Below are 26,870 nucleotides of genomic sequence, written 5' to 3'. Positions count from 1 at the left end.
TTGAGCAGGGGATTGGACTAGATGATCTCCTGAGGTCCCTTCCAACCCTAATGTTCTGTGATTCTAGCCCACACAATGCCCTGAAGTGGTGAGGAAACCGAGGCAGGGAATTGCATATTGGATTTTATTGCATTCTACTTGATATGTAGTCTTCTGTGCCTTATGTTATCAAGAAAAGAGCAAAAGTGTGTTAGACCCTGGCCAAAGTGAACGAACATTTTACCAGCTTCACAATTATCATGTGCCCCCCTCCCAGACTGTTAAACCGTAAACCAGAAGCTTCACACTTCGAGTTCTGGGGGAGGGTGGGTTTAAGTATGGGTAAGTCTAAAGACTCACCATTGAGCTCAAGGCAACTGGACAGTGGGTTCCAGCATTCAGGAGAAGTTTTCCCACAGGGATTTTGGCCCATCTGTATATTAGTATTTTGTCAGGTAAAAGGTATTTTTAGGTCCCTGAACAGGGACTACTAAACATTAGTCTCTTTATAGTAACTGGCTTTTCAGAAACTCTTCCAGGAAATTGCATGTTTGCCATACTTATTGGCTGACAGCAGAGTCTATGTGAGAAGTAGAAGATTTGCCTTTGTGTTCAGTATGAAGTGCAGTTTATATGTATAGCTTTTCCACAGATGACATCTATGAAATCTATAAAGGATGTAGGTAATTTTGCACCTTAAACAATCAAGATAAACTGTATTCTTACACAAATGGTGGCTGAGCCCCAACAAATCTGTATCTGCATGTCGTGTAACTATTTTTAAGCAAACAATGAACCAACAGCAGGAGGACAAAGACAAAATGCTGAAGCAGATATTCTAAGTAGGTGAACTATAGAACAATCTCTATTCAGTAATTCAGTTATTTCTGGAAGAAATGAACCATAAGAGCAGCAGGTGTGTATGCTAATAGAATGACTTTGTACTTTAGTTAAACAGTATTTCCCTACAGAGTAGTTACATATGTTATTTACTCAACTTTTTTAAAAGTCATTAAAATCTCTGTGAACGCTTTCCTTTTACGTGTAGTCTGGGAAGATCATAAGAACTTTTTTTTTTAAAAAACATCCTTAAAGGAGTATACTTAGTAGGTACTATGCATATATTATAAACACCTGCTGGGTACAATTTCATTAGTTCATGGAGAAATATGTCTGGAGCCAGACTAATACCTGTACTCACATTGATTAATACTTGCTTCACAAGTAAGGCCAATGAATCTAATGGAAATGTTAATGACAAAGAAGTGTTCAGTGTGAATAAGGCTACCACAATTTTGCCTATAAAGAGAGGTTTGGGATTTTTATGCTTATTTTAACCGGAAAGGAGGAAGAAGGGGCGGCGTGGTTTGCTGGCATTAAACAGTTATTTTTACAAAAAACTAAAACAGCTCAGACAAAATGCATCAGTTATTTGTTCAACTGCATTAATTGATTTATATGAAAGTTTTACTTACGCATTTCAAATGACAAATGGAATTGCATGGGAAATGTTTTAACCATCAGAGTGATAATTCACTGTAAATCTCTTTACATTTCAATGTAATCTAAAATAAATTGTATCCAAATGAATTTAAAATTTCCCCCTGGAAATATAGTAATAGAAACCACAGGCCAAATTCAGACAGGTGGTGAATGTGGGTGCAATTCCATTGACTTCTCTTCTGGATGTTCTATTTGGAAAGCACTACTGCTCTTCTCCCAAGAACATAAATTGTGCAAGGTTTTGCCTTTGAGAGAGGTTAATATAAAATTCTTCTATGAGAGAGGCACTGGAGAAAATTCTGAGGCATTGCCTAGAATAATGTAAGATGGCATGGCTTTTTTCTTTGGTTCCTTCACCACGTAAGATAATGTCAATAAACTCCCTTAGCCCCACCCTACCCATCTACCCTAAACCTGGCCCCATTACCTGGCCCTGGGAAAGGAATTACTTTGAAGATGGCAAGGGTGAAGGAATTTGATGTCACACAGTTATTTTGCCTACTGAGGAGTGGGACTCATTGGAAAGTTTGAAGACACTTTCAGGAACTAAGAATCTCCTTTTCTTTCTTCTCATTTTTATAATTATCTCTTATAAAAATTAAATAAAGATTTTTAAAGTATGTCTTAGTCACTGTTCATGACAGAGGTGCTTTTCTATAAACTTTAGCACAAATTCCTACCTCTTATCAGAAAAAAGTAATTCAGCAACTTTGAGAAACTTGGAGTATGTAAAACTTAAGATTTAAAAAAGAATATTTCTAATTTTCCAAATACTGTCCTTTGTTACATAACACACATCTTAAGAAGCCAAAATAGTTTATTCAAGTTTGTCATGTTTGGTGCTGATATGATCAGATATTGAGACACAAAAAGTCATGAAGAAATTTCTTAAAAGCAGGTAATTTGATTTTAGAAAATGTACTTTTAAAAGCCATCTAATTGGAATCAACTTGTTTAAATAACCAACAAAATAACCAACCAAATAACAATCAACAAAATAACTAAGATGTCTAAATAACCAACAAGAGTATTCAGCCTAAAACAGAATAGGTATGATCTTGGCAGGTTGGTAGAAATGGTCTACCAAGACCCCTTCAGCAGCTACTTGAGTTGCAGTAACCTTAATACACTTAGGTTATGTCTACACTACTGCTTATGTTGGCAAAACTTATGTCACTTGGGGGGGGGACTAGTCCACCTCCCTGAATGATGTAAGTTACACCGACATAAGTGATCATGTACACAGCACTATGTCACTCGCAGAGCATATGTTTTTATGCTGACAGGAGAGCTCTCTCCCATCGGTATAGAGTATCTTCACCAAACGCACTACAGTAGCGCAGCTGCATCAGTACAGCTGCACCACTGCAGCTTTGTATGTGCAGATATGAACTTAAATTTAGTCTTTTCTTAATAGCTATTGAACCACATGGTGGGGAAGTATAAGAACCTTATAGTAACGTTGCCTGTGCTGTATTTGCTCTTTGCTCCACTAATTTTGCACCACTGAAGGCAGTAAAAAGCCCAAATGGCGGATGTCTGTCCCTTGTGTGTCTCAATTAACATGGATGGGAAAATAGATCACTTTTGAGTCTAGTACTTTCAGGCAAGCTCTAAGAATCATAGCATATTATTTAAAGGGGAGAATGGGTGGAAAATACCCCTCCGCAAGCTAAAGCTATCTCTAAACATTTTTGTCCCAATGGTGTAAGACAAAACATAAGATAATCAGGAAAAAATCTTTTATGAACATCATAGTTCATACAAGATATTCATATTGTACTACCAAGAAATCTTTTCTGATGTTTATCTCGTCTTCTTTTTGACAGTCAAACATTTACTTTTACAACCAACTATATTTCTTCTAGGCTTAAATTCAGGAATTTTAAAAGTTCCATAACTGAACTTATTGTGGATCTCTCTATTAATGACACTGGGAGTATTTATATCAGGTTTTTCATGCAATAACTAATCAATCAACTGGAAGCCACGCAGAGTTTGAGACCATTGATCACAATTTGTTTCTCATCCATTGTCATGAGAAATCCTAGAAGTAGTAATGAATTATATCTGACACCAATTATTGTTCACGATATGCCTCCTTATGCACCATTTTGTGCATTCTCAGGACATTGAGCAAAAGTTCAAAATTCAATAAAAACAGTCAGAAAGCAATGTAATATTTTGGATATATTTCTTCACATCTCTTCCAGCTATTAAACAATGAATTTTCACTAATGTCCAGACAAGATTGATTTGGGACACTAATCCACACTTGGTCAAATACCACAGTATATTCCAAAACCACACATTTTTGTTTCAAGATCCAGTTAAGGTTTTGAAAGGCCAAACAGTGCATTCACTAATGATATGATTTACAAAACCCCAAAAGACTTAAAAGGGGAAGGGGGCAGTTTCTTGTCTTGCTTGCAGGTTATAGGGCTCTGTAGCAAAGTATGCAATCTAGCAGCAGTCACTTTGCAGACAGACAGCCTGGAGTAAGATGGTGTGAGCTGTGCCTCTCTGTTTTAGGGAACATCCTGGTTTTGGGTTCTTGTGTGCTATCATTCTCAATTCTAATAAATAAAGTAGTGTTACATTGCAACCTTCCAGCAAGAGTATTGTCTCTTTATCTAACTTCTATGCCATCAGCATAAACACCAGTGTCTCCAAACTTTACACACCACGTAATGATGATTAGGATAGAGGTTTTTTCCTGTTAATATTTTAGAAGCTTATTTATATGGAACAATGAAAAACTAATGGTATAAATATGAATTTGTTGAGTCCATAGATTCAGTCAAATACTTAACACACACACATTTATTTTTATTTCAATTCCAAAAATCAACTCCACATCAAAAAGCACTTATCTGAGACTTTAGGCACCAGTGATGTGCATTTAAAATCATGATGCTAGAGGAGTTGCAACATAAGGGTTCAATGAGAATACTCAAATGTTTAAAATTAAGCACATGCCGTAACTCTTTGCAGGAGTGGGCCCTAAATCCCGATTAAAGGAAAAGGTACTAGTATGGGGAAAATTATATTGAGTTTGTTTGGACATAATCTTTGCCACATAACTGACAAGTGTTAATTACATACCATCTAAATATGAGGCACGGGTCATTTTTAGGATAGCAGATTTTTCAGATTTACAAAATGATCCAGTTTTTAATCTAACCATTTGTTGTTAAATTAGGACTTCTCTATTCCTCCAAGAGAGGTTGGTGTTAGAATCATGGTTGTGTTTTGTATGTGTCTGTGTTGGGCTTAATAAACTGGTGATTTTCCACTACCCAGAATGGCTCCTACAGTGAATTTTCCTCAAGTGTAAGGCAGAAACATCACATAGAGCAATTAAAAACAAACAAACGATCTGTTTGCTCTTTCATCTCTTCCTCACTTTGCACCAAATTTAATCACTTATTGCTTGGCTGTGCCCTGCAATTCTGACCTTTACCTGTTGATGTAAATTTATGCCAGTGTCTAATATATGAGCTACGTAAAATCTTTTTAAAAGTTTTGTTAAACCACCTGGAAACAAAACAGGCAACTGAGTAATGCCCATGAAGCAAGGAGATTAAAATGGCAAGAGTGAGACTTGGTATCACAGAAGCAGGAGAGAGCAAAGTTGAAAAGAGAGCCAAACCCAACCAATAGAGCATACCTGGAAGATCCATCCAATCATCTGAAATATGGCCCAGCTCCAGCAAAGCACTTAAGCATGTATGTAATTTGAAATATGAGAGTCGTCCCACTGAAGTCAAATGTTAAGCGCTTTGCTAGATTGAGGACTGTGAGACCAGATATTAATTCATTTTAAAAATAGCTTTTTATTGAACAAAAGTATCTTGAAAAACTTCTAGATCACTCTATATCTTATAAAGATGAGACTTTTCCTATTCCTATTAACTTTTATTAAGTCAGAAATTAGAAAGTGAAATGAAAGAGTTGAGATCATAATTATTCATGAAGAGATACTGCTCTTGTAATTTTAATTAAGCATTTCAATTTTTTTTCCATGGAATCAAATTTATTTCAAGTCTGTTTACATTTGTGTGAAAACTATGGAATTTGGATTACTTAGAAGGAGTTTGGCTAGTTCCAGGGAGGAGATCAAATAACTTCTTACACATTAAAACACTGGGGAGTTTGGAGACTCATAGGTAGTGATTTGTTTGTGTGACCTATGAAGTATATAGGAAGAGAAGACCAAGATTTAGGATGAAAATCATCCCTATACAGAAGGATTGCAGAAGTTCCTGTTCATCACTGAAAGTCAACACTAAGGAGGGCTCAAGGTGAAGATGACCTAATGCAGGCCCTGTGTTGGTCTTAATGTCACCCACAAAGAATTTCAGGAAGAGTTCCCGACTATATCATTATTAAATTGGCAGAATTCATGTGTGCATGCCCAAAACATCATCAATTCAGCACCAAATTGCCTTTCATTTCAATACTTTAATTTGTTCCTTCTTTAATTTTCAACCCTGTTTTCTGTACAGTATAGAATTCAATTCATTTCTCTGTGCTGTGCACAATACACAGTACAGGCTGAAAAAGTCTGCATCCTCCAAAAGTTTCATAAAAAGACCATAAAGATTCTTACACAAACCAATAAAAGCAATGAAGACAGCAGTTCATGGTGAAACATGCCTTATGTCCTCTAACATTTATCCACAATAGGATTCATTAAGAGGCTAAGGTGCTCAATTATGCCTATGTGCTGAGGAATATGGATGCATTAGAATGGATTGGAATGAATTCCAGTCTCTCTATGGGGAAGCCCAGAGGTCAAAATACAGATTCTTCATGTATTTGGTAATTAGCTAAAAACATGTATTAGGTGTATGAATAAAATATGACAATGTAAAAATATTTAAAGTAGTATATAATCAGCCTCTTTTCATGACATTTAAATTTTGCATGTTGTACAGCAATGGATTTCCTGGATAATTCATCCCTCCCGTCACTGAGGAATTGTTTCCTCATTCCCTTCACTTCTCATTGCCCAGCCTTGATTTTCATCTTTAAACAAAGCATGTGTGCAGATGTTGCCAGCCTATGGATTGTTGAAGCCAGGAGGAGAGGAGGCTGGCACTGTCTCCTCAGAATCTGATTCTCACCTCTAACATGCTCTGCTGCTCTGGAAAATGCAGAAATTAAGGTTGCTTCACCTGAATCTTTCATAAAACTGTTGCTGTTTGCTTTGGGTTGACCCAGTTATTAAAAACAGCAGCTTGTGGCTGTATTTCTGGTACACTTTGAAACCCTATATTTAGAGAGTTTGGACTCTAAAGGAGATGAAGTGATCTTATGGTATCCTCAGAATAATAGTTAGCAAACCTGCTCAAATTGTGTGTTATGAATCAAATATGCAATGAACATAGCCCTCTTTTCTGTAAGTTATTTGTGAGCTGATCTCAACTGAGTTGAATGTGTTTGTTATCCATATCTTTTAAGAACTCAATGAAGAGCGAGGATAAATAACGTCCAGACTATCTGTCTTGTGCAATTGATCCCACATTATTGTTTCTGCTCCTTACAAAGCAGATTCACCCTGCAATTAAGTCAATCAAAAGAGTCCCATACCCTTAAATAGTGCAGGATTAGGGCCTGATTGAAAATCTGAACCTTTTTTAAACAGCTGACCTTCAGGCCTTGGCAAGTGGAGAGAGTTGACTTCCAAGGACTGGAAAGACACCTACTGACTTCAACAATATTTGAAGCAGGCCTTTAAAAGGCTCAATTCTGCAAACTGCCGATTACCTTCAGAAAGGTCCTCAGCTCCCAGTGAAGTCACTCAACACGAGGATCCCCGGCAGAAAAAAAAACCCCAAAACCAACCACCTTTTAGCACTGACCATCACGCAAAGTAACCACATTGTTACACCATTACACACAAGGAATCCAGGATCATCACAATCCTCTCTATAGAAGAAACAGATTTTGGGTTGAGGTTTTCAAAGCCATCAAAGAGATATTTCTGATAGTATACACTGTCAATATTTAACTTAATGTAACACTGGAACATTTTTTATAATATATAAACTATGTAGCTTAAGAGATAACGATTTATTACTGTAAATTGTGTAAAAATGATTGTATAACAAAACAAGCTAACAATACCTCACTCTTGCACAGAACTTTTCACTAGTAGATCTCACTTCATGCAGAAGAGCAGTATTATTCCCCATTTTACAACTCAAACTGAGGCACAGAGTGTTGAAGCAACTTGCCCCAGGTCACAGCAAACCAGCGGCAGAACCAGGAATAAAAATCAGCATTTCAAAGTCCCAGTCCAGGGCTCTATTCATAAGGCCACACTGCTTCCACTGTAAGTTATATATAGATAAAATGTAAAAACACACAGCGATAAGACATCTTACTATGATATTTTGTTGATATGTTAAGAAAAATCATAGAAGTAAATCCAGTAGAGGAACATAAAAAATACATGAGCATAAACAATATATTATCTATACGTTTAACATATATAGATATACTAAAAATATAACTCAGGTATACCTATGACATACATACATTAAAAAAATATATATAAAACCTTTCAGTCTTGAACCTTTCATGTGTTTGCCTTTTCTTTACAGCACTAGGAGTCTGTATCCTGTTCATGTGCTACAGAGTCTATAGCCTACCTACAATCTCTCAGTCAGTACTGAAAGGTTGACTCCCACCTCCAACTGGCCTATGATACCATCCTCCATTACCCACCTGTTAAACTTTGAAACAGACACCTTTGTGTTTCCTCCCATACTGCCACTGATGATGGGGAGAAGCTCCCTGTAAACATCCACAGAGCTAATTAATCCTCCTCCAAATCTCTCCTTAAAACTCTACTTTGCCATTTAGCTTAAAAAACCCCTTGACAACATTTAAGCTGCTAATATGCACTGCATATCATGCTGACCAACATGGTCATTATTTCTTTGCACTCTCCCAGTGGTCTGTTCCTATCCATCTATTGACTATCTGATATGTAGATTGTAAGCTCTTTGGGAAAGGAACGGTCTTTTTGTTCTGTGTTTGTACAGTGCCTAGCACAGTGGGTTCCTGGCCCCTCCTAACTGCTATGGTACTACAAATTATCAATAATATTGTGATATAGTGTGGAGGGCAGGAAGTGAGGGAAGAAGGTTCTGCTGTATGATACTCCTTCCTGTTAATCACATCTCAGCTGCCTACAGAACCACTGAATTGCCTTAAGGTATGCCTACACTACGAGTTGGGGTGTGATTCCCAGATCACTTATACATGTTCGCTCTCATTTGAGCTTGTGTGCTAAAGATAGTAGAGCAGCCATAGCAGCATGGGCTGTGGTGACAATGGCATGAGATAACTGCCCTGAGCATGTACCGTAGGGTTCAGGCAGGTCTGGACTTAGGGCAATAAGCCTGTGCTACTTCTGCTGCCTGCGCTACTATTTTCAGCAAACTAGCTCAGAGTTAACATGATTAAATATATATATTATAAACAAACACACACACACACACACACACACACACACACACACACACACACACACACACACGAGATGGGAATCATAGCCCTAGCCTATAGTGTAGACGTAGCTCTAGTGAGATATTTCCCTTGACACACCCTCTTTTTGACTGACCACAACCATGTTTCCAGTTTTAAACACACCCTGGGTGACTACAGACTCAATACTGCAATGCCTAAGCAATGGGATTACTCACATGAATAAGGGTGGATGAATCAGACCTAAAGAGATACTGATTTTTTCCTGCAAAAATTAAAAATTGTGCAACTAATTTGGCATTTAAGCTCATTTTCTAGCTAAAGTGTAACCAACATCACTGTAATTTTATCTGAAAACTCTTTGTATGTTGGAAAAAGAAAAATCCAGAGTTCACTGACCAGAAGGCTCAAAGAAATTAGCTGCCCTAGTTGAGGAAAATCCTGTTCTATTTATCCAGTAGGAACAAGAGAAAGGGTAATTTGATAAAATTAACTACAAATTGATTGTGCAGAGTCACATAAACAATTTGTTCATGGTTTCTTAGTGAATGCTGCAGAGATGTATGTATTTATTTAGACTAAAGGGTGGTGTAATTGTAGAGGGGTTGGTATTGATTCAAGTGAATCAGATACTATTGAAAGAGTTACTTAAACTTAGACAATTTTAAAATTTCCAATACATTTATTCAATGTAATTTTAACATGCTATATACCTAGAAAGGGAACATACCTGGAAATGTGAAACCAGGACATGATTTAAATGAGACATACTGCTCATGATATTGCCTCATTTTCCTGTAAGAAACTGGATGCTCATCAACTAACATACTTCTAATGAAAATGAAGAGGAATTCACTCTTTGAGTGATTAAAAAAATAAATCTACCCTATGGTTGTCTGAGAGGTTTGGATAAAACCCAGAACTCCCCCCATTGAGTTTGTGGAGATTCAGGTTCCAACCTTCAAGCTCCTCTAATGTGTTGTGTCTATAATGGCCCTTAAGGAGGATGAATGTTCGTGTACTCCAACCACTACCCTTTATGCTTTCAGCATGCATCTTATACATCATAGGAGGCTAGGAAGGAATGGTATAGCCTTTACCTTACATAAGCCTCTACACCAGGAGAATCTATTTTTTGGCAGCTTTAACATGCTTTTCTTTCACTCTTGTGGTGCAAGAAGCTGCGGCACAGACCAGGATTTGGCCTGCTATTATGGTGTATTTATTGATTAGGGGTGGGAGGATTGGAAAAGTTATGAAAAGGTTGATGATTTTATGTAGCATTTGATACTTTCTCAAAGGAACTAAAAATACATATACAATGGGTCTTATTCAAATAAATTGACATGATCATCAGTTGTATCTTCAGTGTGTATTCTGCAACATTGCAACATTCATGGGGGGAGACTAACACAAAGAAGGTGCACTGTTTTGGTGGGACGACCTCAGGCAGCTTGCCTGTTATTGGGGCAGTAGTGGATACTTAGCAACACTTTGAAGGCTTAGTAGGCCCAGTTCCTGCAGATACACAAGTAATTTTATACACGTGAATAATCTCATTCCATTTATTCATTGCATAGGATTGTTCCCATATGTAGAGATACTCCTGAGGGTAAGTGTTTTCAAAACTGGGGCCTCATTTTGCAGCAGTTTGACTGCTAATGGTCTCTGATTTTGTGTCACTGACCAATCAACCAGCAGCACAAACAAGATTGTATCGAGCCAGGTGGAGACATTTGTATTAAGCAAGATTTTTGACACTAAACTGAATTTTGGGAATGGTTGGGGGAAAAGGTTAGAAATAGAGTGTTCCCCCCCCCCACTCACATCCCCCAGCAGGAAGTATTAAGCCTTTAAATAGAATCCCTACATATAACAAGGCTCCATAATCCACATCTCAATTTAAGTAAGTCTAACAATAATGGTAGCTGCTTACAGTTAGTACGAGTGCTTCTAAACTACACCGTAGAAGTTTAATGTGACGAATACAAACTAAAAATCAAACATTCAACACTAGTACAGAATTATGACAATTAAAAACTTTGTGTATGTTATTAGACGGTTACAGATCAGAGATAATTTAGTTAAAATGGACTTAAAAATAAAGTGGAAATGTACTATACAAATATTTGAACACTGAAAACTGTAGGAGAAATAATTCCCCAAAGATCACTATATAGTCAAACCTCAGCTTCAGTCAAGTTTGAAGGAAAAACTGGAATCAAATGTCTCTGAAATCTTCACAGTATGCACTATTATCCAGCAGGTCTTCCTTTCTCCTATTTCTTTCTTTTTCATCCAATATTTTGGTGCCAAATAGAATGTTTTACATTCTAATAGCCAAATTCTTGTTGCAGCTGTGGGCCTTAGTTTTCCCCCATTGTACTGTCATTCTATAATTGTAATTTGTTAAAACTGTGTAATTTTTGTTCTTGCATTACAACAGCAATTCTTCTGAAGGTTGTTAATCCCTCAGCGTATGCAGAACATGAAAGAAGACATAGCACAGCATTTGTTAGGGCATTTCCCATAGCTTTTCACTCACCTGAAAAAGCTTTAGGTAAATATTTCAAAAAATAAATCATGAAGACATCTTAATTGTCCACTATTCTTCATGTCATGAACAAAGTATTTTTTTCAACACTTAAAATTCAGAGCAAATATGTTTAAATGTACTGATTCAGTAGAAGTACCTTCATAGTCACCTCTTTTTTCTCCATTGCCTTTTTTTGCTTCTCCTGATTAGTTAAGAACTCTAGTGTTTGTTGAACATTTTTATAGAACCAATTAAACATGCACCTCATAGCATCAGTATTGCCATTTAGAATTATTTTAATTGCTGGTTAGATTTGAGACAGTCTTAGAAGTTCCATGGCATTATAAATGGGAAGATGTAAAACAGTGTTTGGAGTTGCAGTTTTTCCAAAAACACATCAAAGTTATGTCCCTTCTTACTTAAGGTCACACTTGTTTGTTTCTCATCTCCCTTGTTTGTTGCCTTATTAATAAAATAAAAGGAACAAAGTTGGCCAGTTGTTAAACATGAGCATGCTCATTAGATCCTCACTGCACTGCAAATTTATATAGCATTATGTACACACAGGGTATTTTATCTATGGATATGTAAAACTATACTAACTCTGGCTTTTGTATCTAAGAATTTTTCTTTAATCAAATGGATCTGGATTCCGCACTACTTATTCTTTTACAGCATGTTAGCTGTCTTTCACTTATGTTAATTTGCCTGCAACAAGGTGCATCAGTTCAAAATTCAGAAGTTCCAGAATCTAATTAAATACTATTTATGATGGTTCAGTGGTTGGCCTAACTTTAGTAGAGATAGAAAATATCTGACTAATACAAGAACAACCACCTTTGCTCATAAATCAAACTTTATTGAACTAGAACCTCTATCTGGTTGGACAATTTGTTTTTGTAGGTATGGCTGGGTTAGAAGTGGAGAAATGGAATACTCCGAGAAAGGCTATTGTCACAGAACCTCTGAGCCAGCCCATATCAAGAAGTGCTTGTTTAATCCAATTGTTTCATGGGAAAGTCTGTTCTCATAAAATAGGAATGCATAGTAATGTTAACATTTTTAACTTGAATAAAATCGTTAGTTGAAGTTCATCCTTGATGCAACTCCTTTAGTTTCAGTTGGTTTACACCATGGATAAATGTTCCAATTTTGATCAAAAGAAAATCATCTATGTACTATATTCTACATCACACTTTAAATTATCTGATGATCCTCTGTTTTTCCTTATATTAACGCTAACTTTACTGAAATTAAACTCAGGTTTAATAATGAAGATAAGAATCAATTGAAACAACTTTCAATTCATTTTTAAAATCAAGTTGTTGTGAGATAAGGCAACCTAGACTTGTGGCTCCAACTCTGGGAGATACAGAAAAGTGATCGGTGTTACCAAAACCTCAGCTCTTGCTGATCCTGCAGCATGATATGCAAAACCATCACTGTTTTCCCATATACCTAGACCAGAAGATATTGTGGCCACGTTGTTAAAAGTTACCAGTAATCTTGTTATTTACTTGTAAGGGACTGGGATTCACTAACTTGGAAACTCTTCAAGAGAAACATTATTTCAGTCCCTATTATTGTTTCAAGCCCCCGCTCCTTCACCCCCCCCCCCTTGCCTTGCCCTCCCATCCAGCTCTTGTTCTGCACTCCCTCTTTATTCTTATGTTTTCCCCTAGACTCCCAAGAGTTAAAATTGCCTGAACTTTTTCCCACTTCCTTCAGTAGCTCTTTATTATTGTTTTCTCTAGTTTATCACTCTTCATTAATTAGAATCAGTCTCTGTTCTCCCACACCAAGTTGTAGCACTGTGTCTCTGTTAAGAATCGTATCGAGTGCTTCTCTATAAATCAGGCCCTGACCAAATGCCCTGCTTGAACCATTAATTGTTTGAAGTCAGTAATTTTCTCTTTTATTTCTCTGTGGGTCAGCAGTACATAGGTAGTTCTACCCAGCATTTGTGTATCCTTTCTTTAGCCATAACTCACAGAATTAAGTTTTTGATTGTTTCTCTTCTTCCATGTGTGTGATCAGTTCTCTGGATCTTGCTTCATTTATTACTTCAGGATCTAGTCCCTTAGAGAGAATTGCAATTTCTGGCAGAATTGTCTCAATCCTGTGGTTATCTATCTCTGAGCTCTCCTTGCTGTGCATCATGGGCAATTAACTCCATTAAAGTTTCACATAAGAAAAAATCCAAAGCCCAGTGATCAGCCTGAGTATGCAGGTTGAACACCAAGCAGCCTAGCATTAAGAATTCATCCCACGATCTCAGCAGACACTCCACAGAAGCTGCTCCAACACAATGGCTGAAGTAGTCCTTCCTGTGGTGGAATGAAGACTAGAGTAACTATCACAGTGGCGACTCTGGCCGTGCCCCATTTCCAGCATCTCTATAAGAACTTCAGCCTTACGTTATGCAGATGAACTACAGTGGTTTTATTGTTTGCAGCTTTGGAGTCAAAGGCCCAAATCCCCCTAGGGAACATTTTTTCCTCAATGCTCTTTTACAGAGGCCCCGTGTTCCTGTTAGTCCCTCCTTCAGTGTCCCGTGATGCCGTTAGGTGGGATTTTTAGACGTGCTCAAGCACTAGCGTGACTCTGCTCTCACTGAAGTGAAATGAAATTGGTTTTGGGGGGAGAAGAATTAGGCTAATGCTGAGTGCTTTTGAAAAATCCTACTCAATCTCACTACAATTAAATCCTGATTTGACATCTGTGAATATAGAGAGAAGGTTTTGGTTGCTCTGATTTTCTCCAAAAAATCAATTTTGGCATCTTATCTCAAATTATTAAGGTAGGTGTCATTTGGTGGCACGGATACACATAGGGTGTGTCTTCACTTTAAGCTGGTGGGTGTAAATTCCAGTTCAAGGAGATAAACCTATTTTAGCTCTGGTTGAGCTAGAGCATAGCCCTGGTGGTGCCAGCTGAGGAAGGGCTACCCACCGAGTACGTACCCATCTGAGATGCTGGGCACATACTCAAGGCAGCTAGCTGTGCCCGCAGCTTGTGCTATTGTGGCTACATTATTTATAATGCCTTAGCTAGATCAGAACTAGCGTGGGCAAGTCTTCTTGGACTGACATTTACATCTCCAGCTCCAGATGTGGACATAGTATGTGAGCACCTCTTTAGTCTTGAGAAGACCTGATGTGGGGTTAGGTTTGTTATACAAGGTTCAGTGGACAGGGAGCTGTGCTAGTAACAGGAGCATTTTCTCTCTCTCTCCATCTGATGGGAGTCAATATTTGAGGCAGAGATGCTCAAGAATGAGAATTGGGCTTGGACTAAGATTCCTGGAATCTCAGATGTAGTTTGTGATCAGTTCTGATCCAGGGTACACGTTAATAAAATAAGTTACACCTAGACTATACCTTGACTTCCTATCATTGATTTCTCCTCTAGCAGGAAGCAGAAAAAGCCTTGGCAGAGACACAACACTAGGTCAAACTTGGGGGCAATTGTGTGCGTGCGCACGTGTTACGCACACATCGTATAGTGAACACTGGGGCCTATTAATGAAAATGTTGGAGAAATTGAAGTATTGAGACTAGTTAATGCCTGAAGCCAAAGACTGATTTACATGAAAATGAAATTAGTATTTTATGAGGCTCCATAAACAAAAAGTTAAAATGAATAAAAATGAAGTCATCAATATATTGTAACTTGCTACAACACATTTTACTTGTGCTTTTATTAACACATAGGCTATCAATTGTTCTAACAGCTAGGTGCTTTTTTAAGAGTTCAACAATTTACAGTAATTACCTATAATCAATGGTATTGAAAAACTGCTGAAGTGTACAATAGTGTCAGAACCCATGTTAGAAATGAAAGAAACAACAAACAAGCCAAAAACCAAACTTCAAGGAAGCCCTACACTAAATAAACCTGTCTTGCTTTGTGTCCAGAAACTTAGTAAGGTTGAGCTCTGTTGGATCACTAAGGCCTTGTCTACACTAGTACTTATGTCAGCAAAACTTGTTGTTCCAGGGGGGGGGGGGTGTGTGTGGGGGGGGGAAACAAAAACCCCACACCCGTGAGTGACATGAGTTTTGCCAGCATAAGTGCTCATGTGGACAGTGCTATGTCAGTGGAAAACACTCCCCCACCGACATAGCCACTGCCACTCATTGAGCTGGTTTTATGATGTTGACAGGAGAGATGTCTCTTATCAGCATAATGTGGCTACACAAGCAGTTTTACAGCAGCACAGTTGTATCAGTACAGCTCTACTGTGGTAAGCTTGTAAGTGTAGACATAGCATTCGTGTCTGGCAGAGTAATGAATTTAAGCTCCCAGGCTCATTTTTGGAAAGAGTTGTATGGGTTTCCTTTGAGGATGAGGACTGATAGGTCAGATATAGAGTGATCGCCTTGTGGAAAAAAAAAAAAAAAGTGTTCAAAGGTGATAGGGTGTGTATTTTTTATCACTTTCTTGTGAGATTTCATTTGAGAGCATAGTGATTGGCTGGTTTCACTTCACCCCCCTTGTCTCTCAAATATCCTAGGACCAACAGTGGTACAACTACCCTGAGAATGCACAAACATCTTTAGAGTCTGAAGAGTGTACAATTTTAGCTTATGGAGAACAAACACCCTCTGGAGATGGGTGGCTGTTCAGTTTTGGACCTGAGATTACAGAGTACTGAACAACTTGCAGAATCCAAAGCCATATGCTAATTGGGCATTTTTGGTATACCTCATCCCAAATAAAGAAACATCTCTACACTCATTTTGCTTCAAATATTGGTATTTTTCCCCAAAAAATGACCAGTGAAAAAGAAAAGGGGGAAGAAAGGAAAAATAATGGTTTTTAAATAAGAAATTTGAATGAAAAAAAAAAACATTTTAAAGTACAAAACATGGTTCAATTTCAACCCCCACTGAATGAAAACATTCAAAAAAATGCTTTTCAAAATTATTTTTCTATTTTATTATCAGCCCTAGCTTTAATCACACCAGAGCATTACCATATTTGAACTGGGTCTTTTAGCCCAGATAACTTCAAAGGGTAGGAAAGTTATTTGGATGGAAAACTAAAAGTAAAAGAGACTAGGAGTGGAGGGAAGGGAGAGAAAAGAGTCAGGTAGACCTAGAAGGGGCGGGGGGAACACTAGAGAGATAGACAGAAGAGCGAAGATGAAGGGAGACACAGTAAATTAAAATTTGTAGTGGTTTTACACAAGACAAAGTGGTCAAGTCATACCATTCCCATTCCTTACACTTACTGTATATATCAGGCACCTCAGTGATCTGATTCTGAAGGATAAGGGAAGTTTAGCGGATCTGATTGCAGATGGAGTAGTTTCCCCATAGATTAGAAAGAGGTAAAACTACTTTGGTTTGAAATGGACTTTAAAAAAAAAAAAAACTACCCCTAAACCCAAAAGCTGTCTTTTATAGCCTGTTTTTCTGTTTTATGGGAAATACTCCAGGTAGCTCCTATGGTTTTGCTGAGTGTAGTGTATTAGTATTTTTACAATGAAAACTTGCCAGTTCTTCTTCGGTAGTAGCAGCCCCAATGGCCTCCATGACTATATTAGTTACAGAAAGCTGAAACTACTGGTTCTGTAGCAGGAGGACTCTCTTTCATCTAGTCCCTATTTGCAATCAGGACAGCTCCTCTCCCTGCGAGAAGTGACTGCAGAGTTGCAACTGAGGCAGCTATCATTAGCTGGGAGAAATAGTAACATCAGATGCTCCATGGCAACTTTTCTCCCTGCATACACAAGCATTGCCCCCTGTTTGATCAGCACAGGAGTTAGCCTATGGTCAGTTGCTACTGATGATCACATCTACCCAATTTTTTAGATGGCTAAACCGAATCCACAAATTTATCATTACAGCTGAGAACTAATGCTCTGAGGCCCTAATCCAATGAAGTCCTTAAGCATATACCAAAACTTCAAGCACATTAGTAGCCTTTGAAGCCAAGCACATAGCTACATCACAGCCTGAGACAGAGCACCATAGAATTCCCTGTCTGAAAAGGCTTTACATTCTGAAGTTGTGACCTTTCAGTGAGCAATGAATTCCTTTCCTCGGTACCTATGGAGTATCCATGACCTATTAGCACTTAATCATAAGGACAAGGTTTTACCATTGGTCTTTTATCCAATACAAATGTGAAGGTTTTCTTCTCTAGGAAGGTCCTTGTTATAATGCCAAGCACTATTAATCTTCTGTATAACCACCAGCAGCTACATATTGGGTTCTAAAATGTGAGCTTTATCTGCATTTGGGAGGATCTTCATTTTTATAAAACGCTGGGGGCAATGCCATTGTGAGTCTGTATTTTAATGAATGAAGTTGCTACTTGCTGTTCTCTATTTTGTATCTAAGAAAAAGTATGCATTAGATTAGATTAAATAATTAACAGTCCCAAGGTAATGGTCTAGCTACATTACCATGTGTTATATAACATTTTTGCTTTCAGGTGGAAAAATAAATCTAACACAAAGAGCATTCTATGCAAATATTAGAGGAAGGGCATAATTCGTATACTCTGCATGGGTCTGGTAACATTATATAGGATTTTATCAAAATGCAATGGGAACAATGTTATTTCAGGATTTTGCCCAACATTGTTTAGAACTGCTGAAGAAACCAGGCAAGATCCTCAGCTGGTGTCAACCAGTGTAGCTCCTTTGACTTCAGTGTAGACACATTTGATCTATATTTAGAAAGAGAGAGAATTTACATTTAAATAATTACTTGATTTTTTTGGAATGCTAAATAAAATTGGATTCAGTGTCCAAATCTGAGGATATTTCAGATGTTTCCTGCACAGATGCTCCTACAGCCACAAAAATTAGGGTTGTTTTAAACCCTACTTAATTTTAGCTTTGGCCTGCATTTAAATATAATACACATCTTCCAAAACTGTTTGAAATACATGAAGAAAAGAATAGATTTCACAGATTATGAAATAGTTTCCAAAATCATTGATTACTATGTACAGAAAGATGTGTATAATTCTATTTAATGTAGGATTTGTTTTAGTTGGTGTTACTTCACTAAAAAAGTAAGAGTAAATTATTCCACTCATGATTCCTGCTAGGATTTCAGTTTCACTTTCTTATTTTTGGATAGCTATGTTCCCTTAAGCATCATGAAATGGCATCTTTGATGTATTGACAAGCTGTAGGTCCTGAAATGCTGAGAGATGAAAATTGATCCTTATCTCTTGTTTAGGGCTTTCCAAGACAATCATCACAGACCAGAAAAGAAAAACCATGCACACACACATGACAAAAAACAAATAAACAAGGTGAAAGTTGCCTGGTGAAGCACCCAAAAGTGAGAAAATGCCAAAGCTAATGGTTATATCTGAAACTTAACCCAGTGGTTCTCAACCTATGGCCCAACCAGCACACAGCTGCAGCCCATGTGACATCCTCAGGGCCATACTCGTAGCATATATATTGTGCGGATGCGGCCCACAACAGAGAGCTGCATATGCGGCCCACAGTAGTGAACAGGATGAGAACCACTGCTTTAACCCTACCCCACTGGGGCACCTGCTACTACCCACCTCTGCAAGGGGCAGAAAACCACTTTTTTCACTTCCAGGAGACTAAGTTCTGTAATGGGTGAGATCATTAGGGGCAAAAATAGACCAAAGTTTGTGGAAGCAAGCATGTGATGTACCAACCCTGTTGAGGACAGATATTTGCTCTGGTGGGCTCTCTGTGATCAGGGGGCAGATGTGGTAGATGGGGATGAGCCTAGAACACCCTTTGTGGATCCCTCAGCCACTGAGAAGCATTAGGGCCGTGAGAGCTATTGAAGCCCCACAGATGCAGCAACTGCTAGAAAGGTGCTCTGCAACAGTGGCACTTTCTGTGGTGCCCAAAGCAGAGCATTGCCTGTATAGTTTATAGTCTACCAACGTTTAGAGTAGCATGTGTGTCTTTCTACATGCATGCACAGCTGTAATCCTGGCATTTTACCACTGGACTGCAAGGCACTATAAATATGCCTCTCCTCTAAATACGTGGGCAGAAGTTCTAGATTCTGTACCATCTGAGACTGTCTCAGCCCTCATTGGCATAAAATGGAGTGTTGCATCTGGATTTGTATGTACATTGGAATTGGTTATAGCAGCATCATCAACATGATTTTTTGAGGGGTGGCGGGTGGGGGTCAGCATTGACTGTTTGGCAAGCTATTTTCAAAAGCTAACCTACAATACACAGATAGGCCTCAAGATTTCAGCCTGTAGTCATTTGAACACTGCACTGAATGAGGTCATGTGACTGTTTGCTGCAGGATCAAGTCCATGCTATTAAAAGCGCTGGAATATATTCCCAGAAGTAACACACACCAACATTCTAAGCATCTCATTATTTCAAGAAAATGAAATTATTTCATGTCCCAAGAAGTGCAATTATAGCAACTATAGAAATTATAATGGAGCTATGCCAGATTAGAACCTGCTGAATATCTTGGCCCTTTGACACAGCATTAGCTTAGGGTTTTCTGGTTTTTCCTCCCATTTGATTTTCCTTACTTTTTTTAAAAAAAGAAAATGTTTAAAAAAAAAAAAAGGGAAAATATATGTCTGTATGAATTAGATTTTAAAAAGCGAACCACTTTTTAACTGTCCAGTCCTCAGTATCTCCTCTCTTTCTGACAGCTACTACAAGCAATTAATAAATATGAAAACCATATAGCTTCAAAAGGCTATAGCAGAATACAGAGAGATACTTAAGTGAGTAAACAGCAAATGAATTATCCTATTGGTTAGGAATTTATTCCACCAAGAAACTGAACCTGTGAACTCAGTCCAGAAAGCAACAGCGCAACTGCAAGGAAAATCTACTGTATCACAAGGAGTATTTTCCTGACTTCAGTCAGAGTTGGGGGTGCTCAGATGCTCTGAGGATCCAGTCCCTAGGCATCCAGCCACTGCCTTTTCAGGTGTAACATTCTGATCCCCCTCATTCTTTATTCATTTCAGCAAATATATAATCTCCTTTTTATACTAATGAGTTTCCCCTCCTATGCACAGGAAGCCATCTGAATAGTTGAGAGAGCTTGTTACTAGGAAAAAGTGTTTAGCCATTTCACCAAATGTTGATGCTCTTTATATAAACACCACAAAAAAACATCTTCTAGTTTGAACAGTTTATGAACCAAACCACACTTCTTCCTTCTTGATCTGAGAATGACCAAGTGTCCAAAATAGGGCCTGTGTCAGGATCAGTGGAACTGGAATCAGAGGGCCCATGCTTCTTGGAAGGACTTATTGAGGGGACACCAGGAAAATAGAAAATACAAGAACTGTGCTGGAAGCAACTCAGCCACATAGAGAAAGCAGTGCACAGAGTTTAATACAATTCCACTTGTTCAACTTAACCCACATTCAGTTTCACTCTTTGCTAATGCAGTTCTGATGCTGCCACCGTGTTTCAAGTTCTCTGAAGCACAACAGCTGGCAATGTGAGCCATGGAATTCCCTCTGAAGCCCCCTAGAGCCAGGGTGACCAGATGTACCATTTTATAGGGTCCCTGGCTGAATGACTGGGACAGCATTTGTCCCAGTTTCCCTGCAGCACCACTCCGCATCTGCACGAGACTCAGGGGTGGTGCCAGCCTCTTCCCCATATGGGGGCTGAAGTGGGCCTTTGCCCTCCCTCACTATGAGACCTCACCCCCTTTCCCTCATCTCCCCAGAAGGGGTCTGGGTCTCCCCATAGCTGCCGCACTCTATAGGCGACTCTTACCATGGCCTGACTCCGGCTTCCAGCCTGTCCAGAGGATGGTACTCCTGCCTGTGCCCCACTTTTGCCTTTTGAAAAGTGGTCATCCTAGGTGGCTAGGGTTCTATACTGTGGGAGACAGCATGGGCAGGTACAGGAGAAGTGCCTTGCACTAGGATAACACTGCAAGGAACATAGCAAGCGGTGCCATTTTAGAAGTAAGCAGCATGGTGGTGGCAAAGAAGCCATCAGAAACCTCTGCATTAACCCATAGCCACTGAACTGGGCATTGAAAAAAAGATTATACTATCTAGTGTCCTCAATCAAGGACATCTTGCCAAAACTTGATAGAAGGGTGAGGCACCTGCCCTTCATGTGGTAACAGCTAGCAAAATTAGATTCACTACATGTGCTGCCCACCTGAACATGGTAAGAGATGAGAGAAGACTTTTTTTCCTTTAAGGAAAAGCAGTACTTGATTACAGTGGGCTATCAATGCCTTTCCTGATACCAGAAGCAAATCAGTGACTGGCAAACTGAAAGTGCACTTGTGAGATATGGTATTCCAGACATTGTATCCACTGACAGACCCCAATTTTCCTTAGAAGTATGGGAGTTTGCAAACAACTTGGAGTTTGACTACAAAACCTTCTACCCAATATAATGGTAAGGTGGAACTGGCTGTGAAAACAGTTAAGAGAGCGTTACACAGGGCTGTCTCTTCTTGTTCAAAAAATGTTATCAAGGGGTTCTGCATACAGGAATACCAAATCACAGGGGTGCCAAAACAAACCAGTGCAGGCAGTGAAGGGACAGAGGACCAAAACCCTGCTACCAATGAGGGAAGAGCTCTTGCAGTCAGAATGACAGCGACACCACAATAAGGAAATGGCCAACAATCAGAGAAAGCAGGCACTAAAAGTACGACAGGTCAGTCAAGGACCTACTCGCCCTGGAGACAGAAACTTCTTTGAGAATCCATCCATTAGAAAGGCACCAGAAGGAACTGACTAAGGGAGCTCAGTGGGGGTGCACTGGCACCTTCATACAAGGTGACAACACAAAAAGGACAAGTGATCCAAAGAACAGGAGGCACTTATGAACTGACACAATACCTGGAGAGAGCCTGCACAGATCACCACAGAACAGAGAGATGGAGAATCATCTGGAGACCAACCCCCCAGGGAAGGAGATAGAGTTTGCCAGACTCAGAGACAGCTCATTCCTGGTGTGGTCGCCTGTTAAGGAGACCAAAACTATCTCAAAGACTCTGTAACCATCTGAGTCTATGACAAATTCACAGGATATTTCCTTGCAGATCATCATCAAACACTTATTTTTACTGTGCTACTTCTTGAAAAATATTCCTATAAATATTTCAGTAATATATGGCCATGGTTTTTAAAATACTACTATTTTTAAAGTGTTATTTCTTTCTAATACGCATTTATTAGCAAAGTGAGTGCATATTAAAAACCACGTAATTGCAAAGCACATGTAGAACATCTCAAAGAACTCTTGCAATGAAAAATATATTGCATAGATAAACAAGAATTTCTGAAAACCCTTACTGGAATAACAGTCTACCTGGCAAAAAAGAGGACTGATGACTTTTGTAGAACTAGATACTGGAAAATTGACTTCTGTTCAAAATAAGAACGTAAGAATTGCTATGCAGCTGATTCTAACATCAGGAACACATCACAAAATGCATATTACATTCCAACTTTACATATAGACGTTTAAAGGATTATTATAGGTTAACGTTAAGAATGAAAAATAATTTTGCGTCTACTAATGGTATATTTTTTTATTTCTAATTTGCATATTTCTATACTATGTGGTCTCTCTCGGACCAGATATTCATACTAGTAAGATTTTTTTGGTTTTTCACTTGATATTAGTTCAGTTTAATACTCAATTTAGTTTCTTTCACTTTAGTTAATAGTAGCAGGTTTTATTGCCTTGCAGTGTTACTTGCAAGGAAAGCTAAGTAAATATTCTCCCAGATCATCCCATTTAAATAATGGATAACAATGATCACTGGGTTTAGCTTCTAAATTCAGCAGTCTATCACTGAACCCTGTGTCGCTCTCACAGCAATATGGCATGCCCGCTGGTGCCTTTAGAAATCAGGCAATGAGCAGCAGTTGAACAGCAAAGGGGAGAGCACGTCAGGTAATGACATTGTAAGATAGTTTGTACTCACATCCATAGCACCCTGTTGTGTCCGGGTGTGATACTGCAAGGAGTCCTTATCTCCACCGCCTCTTGCGAGACCATCTGACTCTCCCTGGCTCTTTCGTCCAAGAAGCAACATACAACTAAGAGTTCACTAAGTGTCAAAAGACAAAAGAGCTTTTGGCCACTTTCTTAGGCTATTCCTCAGCCCAGCCTGGGGGGCAGGAGGGGAGAGAGCAGTCTTCTGCTCCACCCTGGGATAAAGTATTCCTTCTGTTGAGCTTGCATGCCCTTTCCTCAGGGCTGGTAGAAGAATGCAGGATCACCCTCTATTATGTGTTCTAGCCCCAGCATACTGTATTTAACTGCTTCCCCAGATATGTTGTTGTTTCCCTAGGCCACTTCCTACCTCCAAGCCTTCTTGTTCTGCATCCCCATCAGCGCATCCTTTGATTCTCAGGTCTCTGGTTTTTTTCTAGATCCTCCCAGCTTTTCCTTTCTCTAATGAAAGGAGCACTCTTCCACCCCTACTGGACTCCACTGAAATGCTTTCACCTGATCCCAAATCAGGACCTTCTCCCCAGGAGATCATTCTTGCCTGTTCAACTCCTATCCTCAGGCTCACAACCACCCCAAGCCTGACCTGCTTTCTGCAGGTTTCTCTACATAACTGAGTCTTGTCTTTTTCTTCTTTTCCTTTCTCCTCCCAGAACTGGTTCCTTACAAGGCCCAGGTGCCTAATGATCCTTACCTTGCCTCCTGACTACAGTGGCTGGAGCTATCAACCACAGGTGCTCTAATTGGCTCTTAGACCTATCACAAACACTCCAAGCAGCATTACTTGAGGAAGAATGTCCCCCTAGAGGAATAATGCTTCCACAGGCCCACAGCCATATCCATCCTTCTATCTGTCCATACCCTTCATATATTCTTAGAAACATCACTAATTTTGTCCCTGTGATTAGTTAACAAAGGTCCTGGCATTGGTCCTTTTGAATCTGAACAGTATCCAAAGAACATGAAGTGCAAGATGCAACATCATGCCTAAAAGAACAGCTAAGTAACAAGTGTGACCATGAATTGTCTTATCCACTGTGTTTGATTTAAAAACAAAAAACAAAAAAACCTTAACACTTAAATAAACCAGTTTAAAACATATTGAAGACATATGCAATAACTGAAGGATAGATTACATAGGAGGATCACATTTATTCTGTTATCTTTGCTGTTGTGTCCTGAAATAGCTGAAGTTCTCTCAAAAAAGTATTCTGGAATAAGGAATTCTAGTTTTATTTATCATATGTCACAGATTGGAAGTCAGCCCATGACAAAATTTTGCAAGCAAGAATTGCAATAATAATCAATACATGAAGTAAAGAAAGTCTGAACAGACAGCAGTGGTGATAAGAAGAAAACAATTTAAAACTGATCATATTTCTTCTGTTGATGGAACACAATGTTTGGCACCTGATTCAATTATGCCTCAAAGAGCTGGAAGCAGGAGAGGACTTCAGTTTTTTTTTACAGCACTATGTAATCAGCATCAAATATAAAGAAAGGAAGGGGAACAGTTGATTTGTTGCCTAAGTAAACTTCAGATTGTGTTAGAAGTAGTACAACCTGTCTGTAAATATTCATTTGAATTTGTAAGGAAGTTCACTTTGGGTGTATCACTGCCCCTTGTGTGTTCACACATTCAATGAAGATTTGTGCAATTGAATTTACTGACATGAATGCTTTTAGAAAGTAAGTTTTATGCTTGCACAACTGAATACTCCTGGAGAGAAAACTGTTATATATGTTTATTGCAAGCAATCACACCTGAAATCTGATTATAAGAATTATGCCCATCCAATCAGGAAACTGAAAAAATACTATATGACTTGTGACCAATCAAAGCAGTGAGTCTCTTCCATTTTAGATTTAAAAAAAGAAAAATAAGTGAAACCCAGGAAAAAAATGTGTGTCTAGTCATTTCAAAGAGTGATTAAGTTTGAAAACCACTCTTAACAGACACTGAACAAAAAAGAGGTTCAACTTATCAGATAAATTATTCATTACAAAATATTCACTCAGCTGCAGTTTTAACTACTTGTCAGATATCAAGTGTTTTATAGGCACTGAAGTAGCACGATCATTAGCATAAAAATGAACATCCAGATTATGGCACTATATTACCTACTCCAACAGGAAGACTTTTGCTTTTCTGCCCTGGAAGGCAGTTTATAAAGCCCTAATCTCAAACTAGAGTAGGTGATGATTAGATCATGACAGGGACACGTTTGTTACTACCCCAATATCCACAGCTAAATTTAAGATCAGGTTCCGGAATGTGCTTCGATTTGCAAGTTGCTTTAGTGACCAGCTCTGAAGCACACTTTTTTCTGGCATTTCTTTTGAACAACCTCCTTTGATTAACTGATATTTGCTATTTTCAAGATAGTGGACTCAATTCTGCAAGGTGCTGAGCACCCTTGAAATCTTATAGCAGCAGAGGTATTCTTACACAGCAGAAGAGGAGTGTAAGTAAGTAACAATTCAACTAGCAACACAGGGTCTGGTCCCGATTCCACTCAAGTCAACAGGAGTTTTGCCACTGACCTCAATGGGAGTAGGTCTGAGTACTTAGTTATTAATTGCACTAAGCAGCAGCTTAAATTAGCGACATCAACTTTCTGATAAAAAATTGTTTTTAAAGTTAGGAACGGTACCGAAATGATCTAACATTTAAACCATTTTTGTGCTTAATACCATGCATATTTATAGATGAAATCCCTTTTTGCACATCTTGTTTAATACTGATCAAAACAGCATTAATGTTGTGAAGTTATTTAAATGACTGACGAGTCACATGGGAGAAATAAGTCATGTGGGAGAAAAATGATTACCACACTTAAAGTCAGACAAGCTCCTAATTAGTGTTTTTATTCACTAAAGAACTAAAATTGGTGTGTTAAATAATGAATTCTGGATTCCTTTAATAGTAAAATAGTAAAAAAAAACCCCAAAAAACAGTTAATTACTCTTCTGAACTAACATATGCTTTAGTATAGCTTTAGTATAGCTATAGACATGGTTCAACAAAAGTTCAAGTGAAGGACACAAAATTCCATATGTGGGGGATGGGTTTCCTATCAATAGATCAGTAGAAACATACACACTTAATAGCTAACAGTTCAGGAGATTGTCTTTTGGCTATGTGGCCCATTCAGTCTCTACCTTGCTAAATATAACTAATAGTCTGAGTCTCCCATAATGTCATTTACAAGTATTTTATTGTCCTTTTGTTTCAATTACACTATATTCCACAGTTTATCATCATTTTCAGTGAGAACGATATTAGCCACAAACAAATATTACATTAGCTTGTAATTTTTAAAAAAAGTGGCAGATGCTAAGCACTAATTATTTCATTCTTGTAATACCATGGAAATTAAATATGCAGTATACTTGCATGTG

At 38.4% G+C, this 26,870-nt stretch overlaps 1 long non-coding RNA gene across 5 annotated transcripts in view; it reads right to left on the bottom strand.

Moving 5' to 3' along the window:
- Nucleotides 1-26,870, bottom strand: part of LOC137156233 (uncharacterized) — a 91,601-nt gene that overhangs the window by 20,864 nt on the left and 43,867 nt on the right. Inside the window, exons 1-2 of one of the 5 annotated variants that reach the window (XR_010920710.1) lie at nt 23,821-24,068; nt 23,440-23,565 (exon numbers count right to left, since the gene is read on the bottom strand). The exons of 2 other annotated variants lie outside the window; for them this stretch is intronic. This is a non-coding gene — a long non-coding RNA (uncharacterized lncRNA). 2 more of the 5 variants (XR_010920711.1, XR_010920709.1) reach the window with 2 other exon arrangements.

The sequence above is a fragment of the Emydura macquarii genome, unplaced genomic scaffold (genome assembly GCF_026122565.2).
Source record: "Emydura macquarii macquarii isolate MOO-44397 ecotype Brisbane River unplaced genomic scaffold, CSIRO-AGI_Emac_v2 contig_1390, whole genome shotgun sequence".
Lineage (NCBI taxonomy): Eukaryota > Metazoa > Chordata > Testudines > Chelidae > Emydura > Emydura macquarii.
Note: the sequence above shows the minus strand (reverse complement) of the source record. Positions and strands in the feature narration are given on the sequence as shown.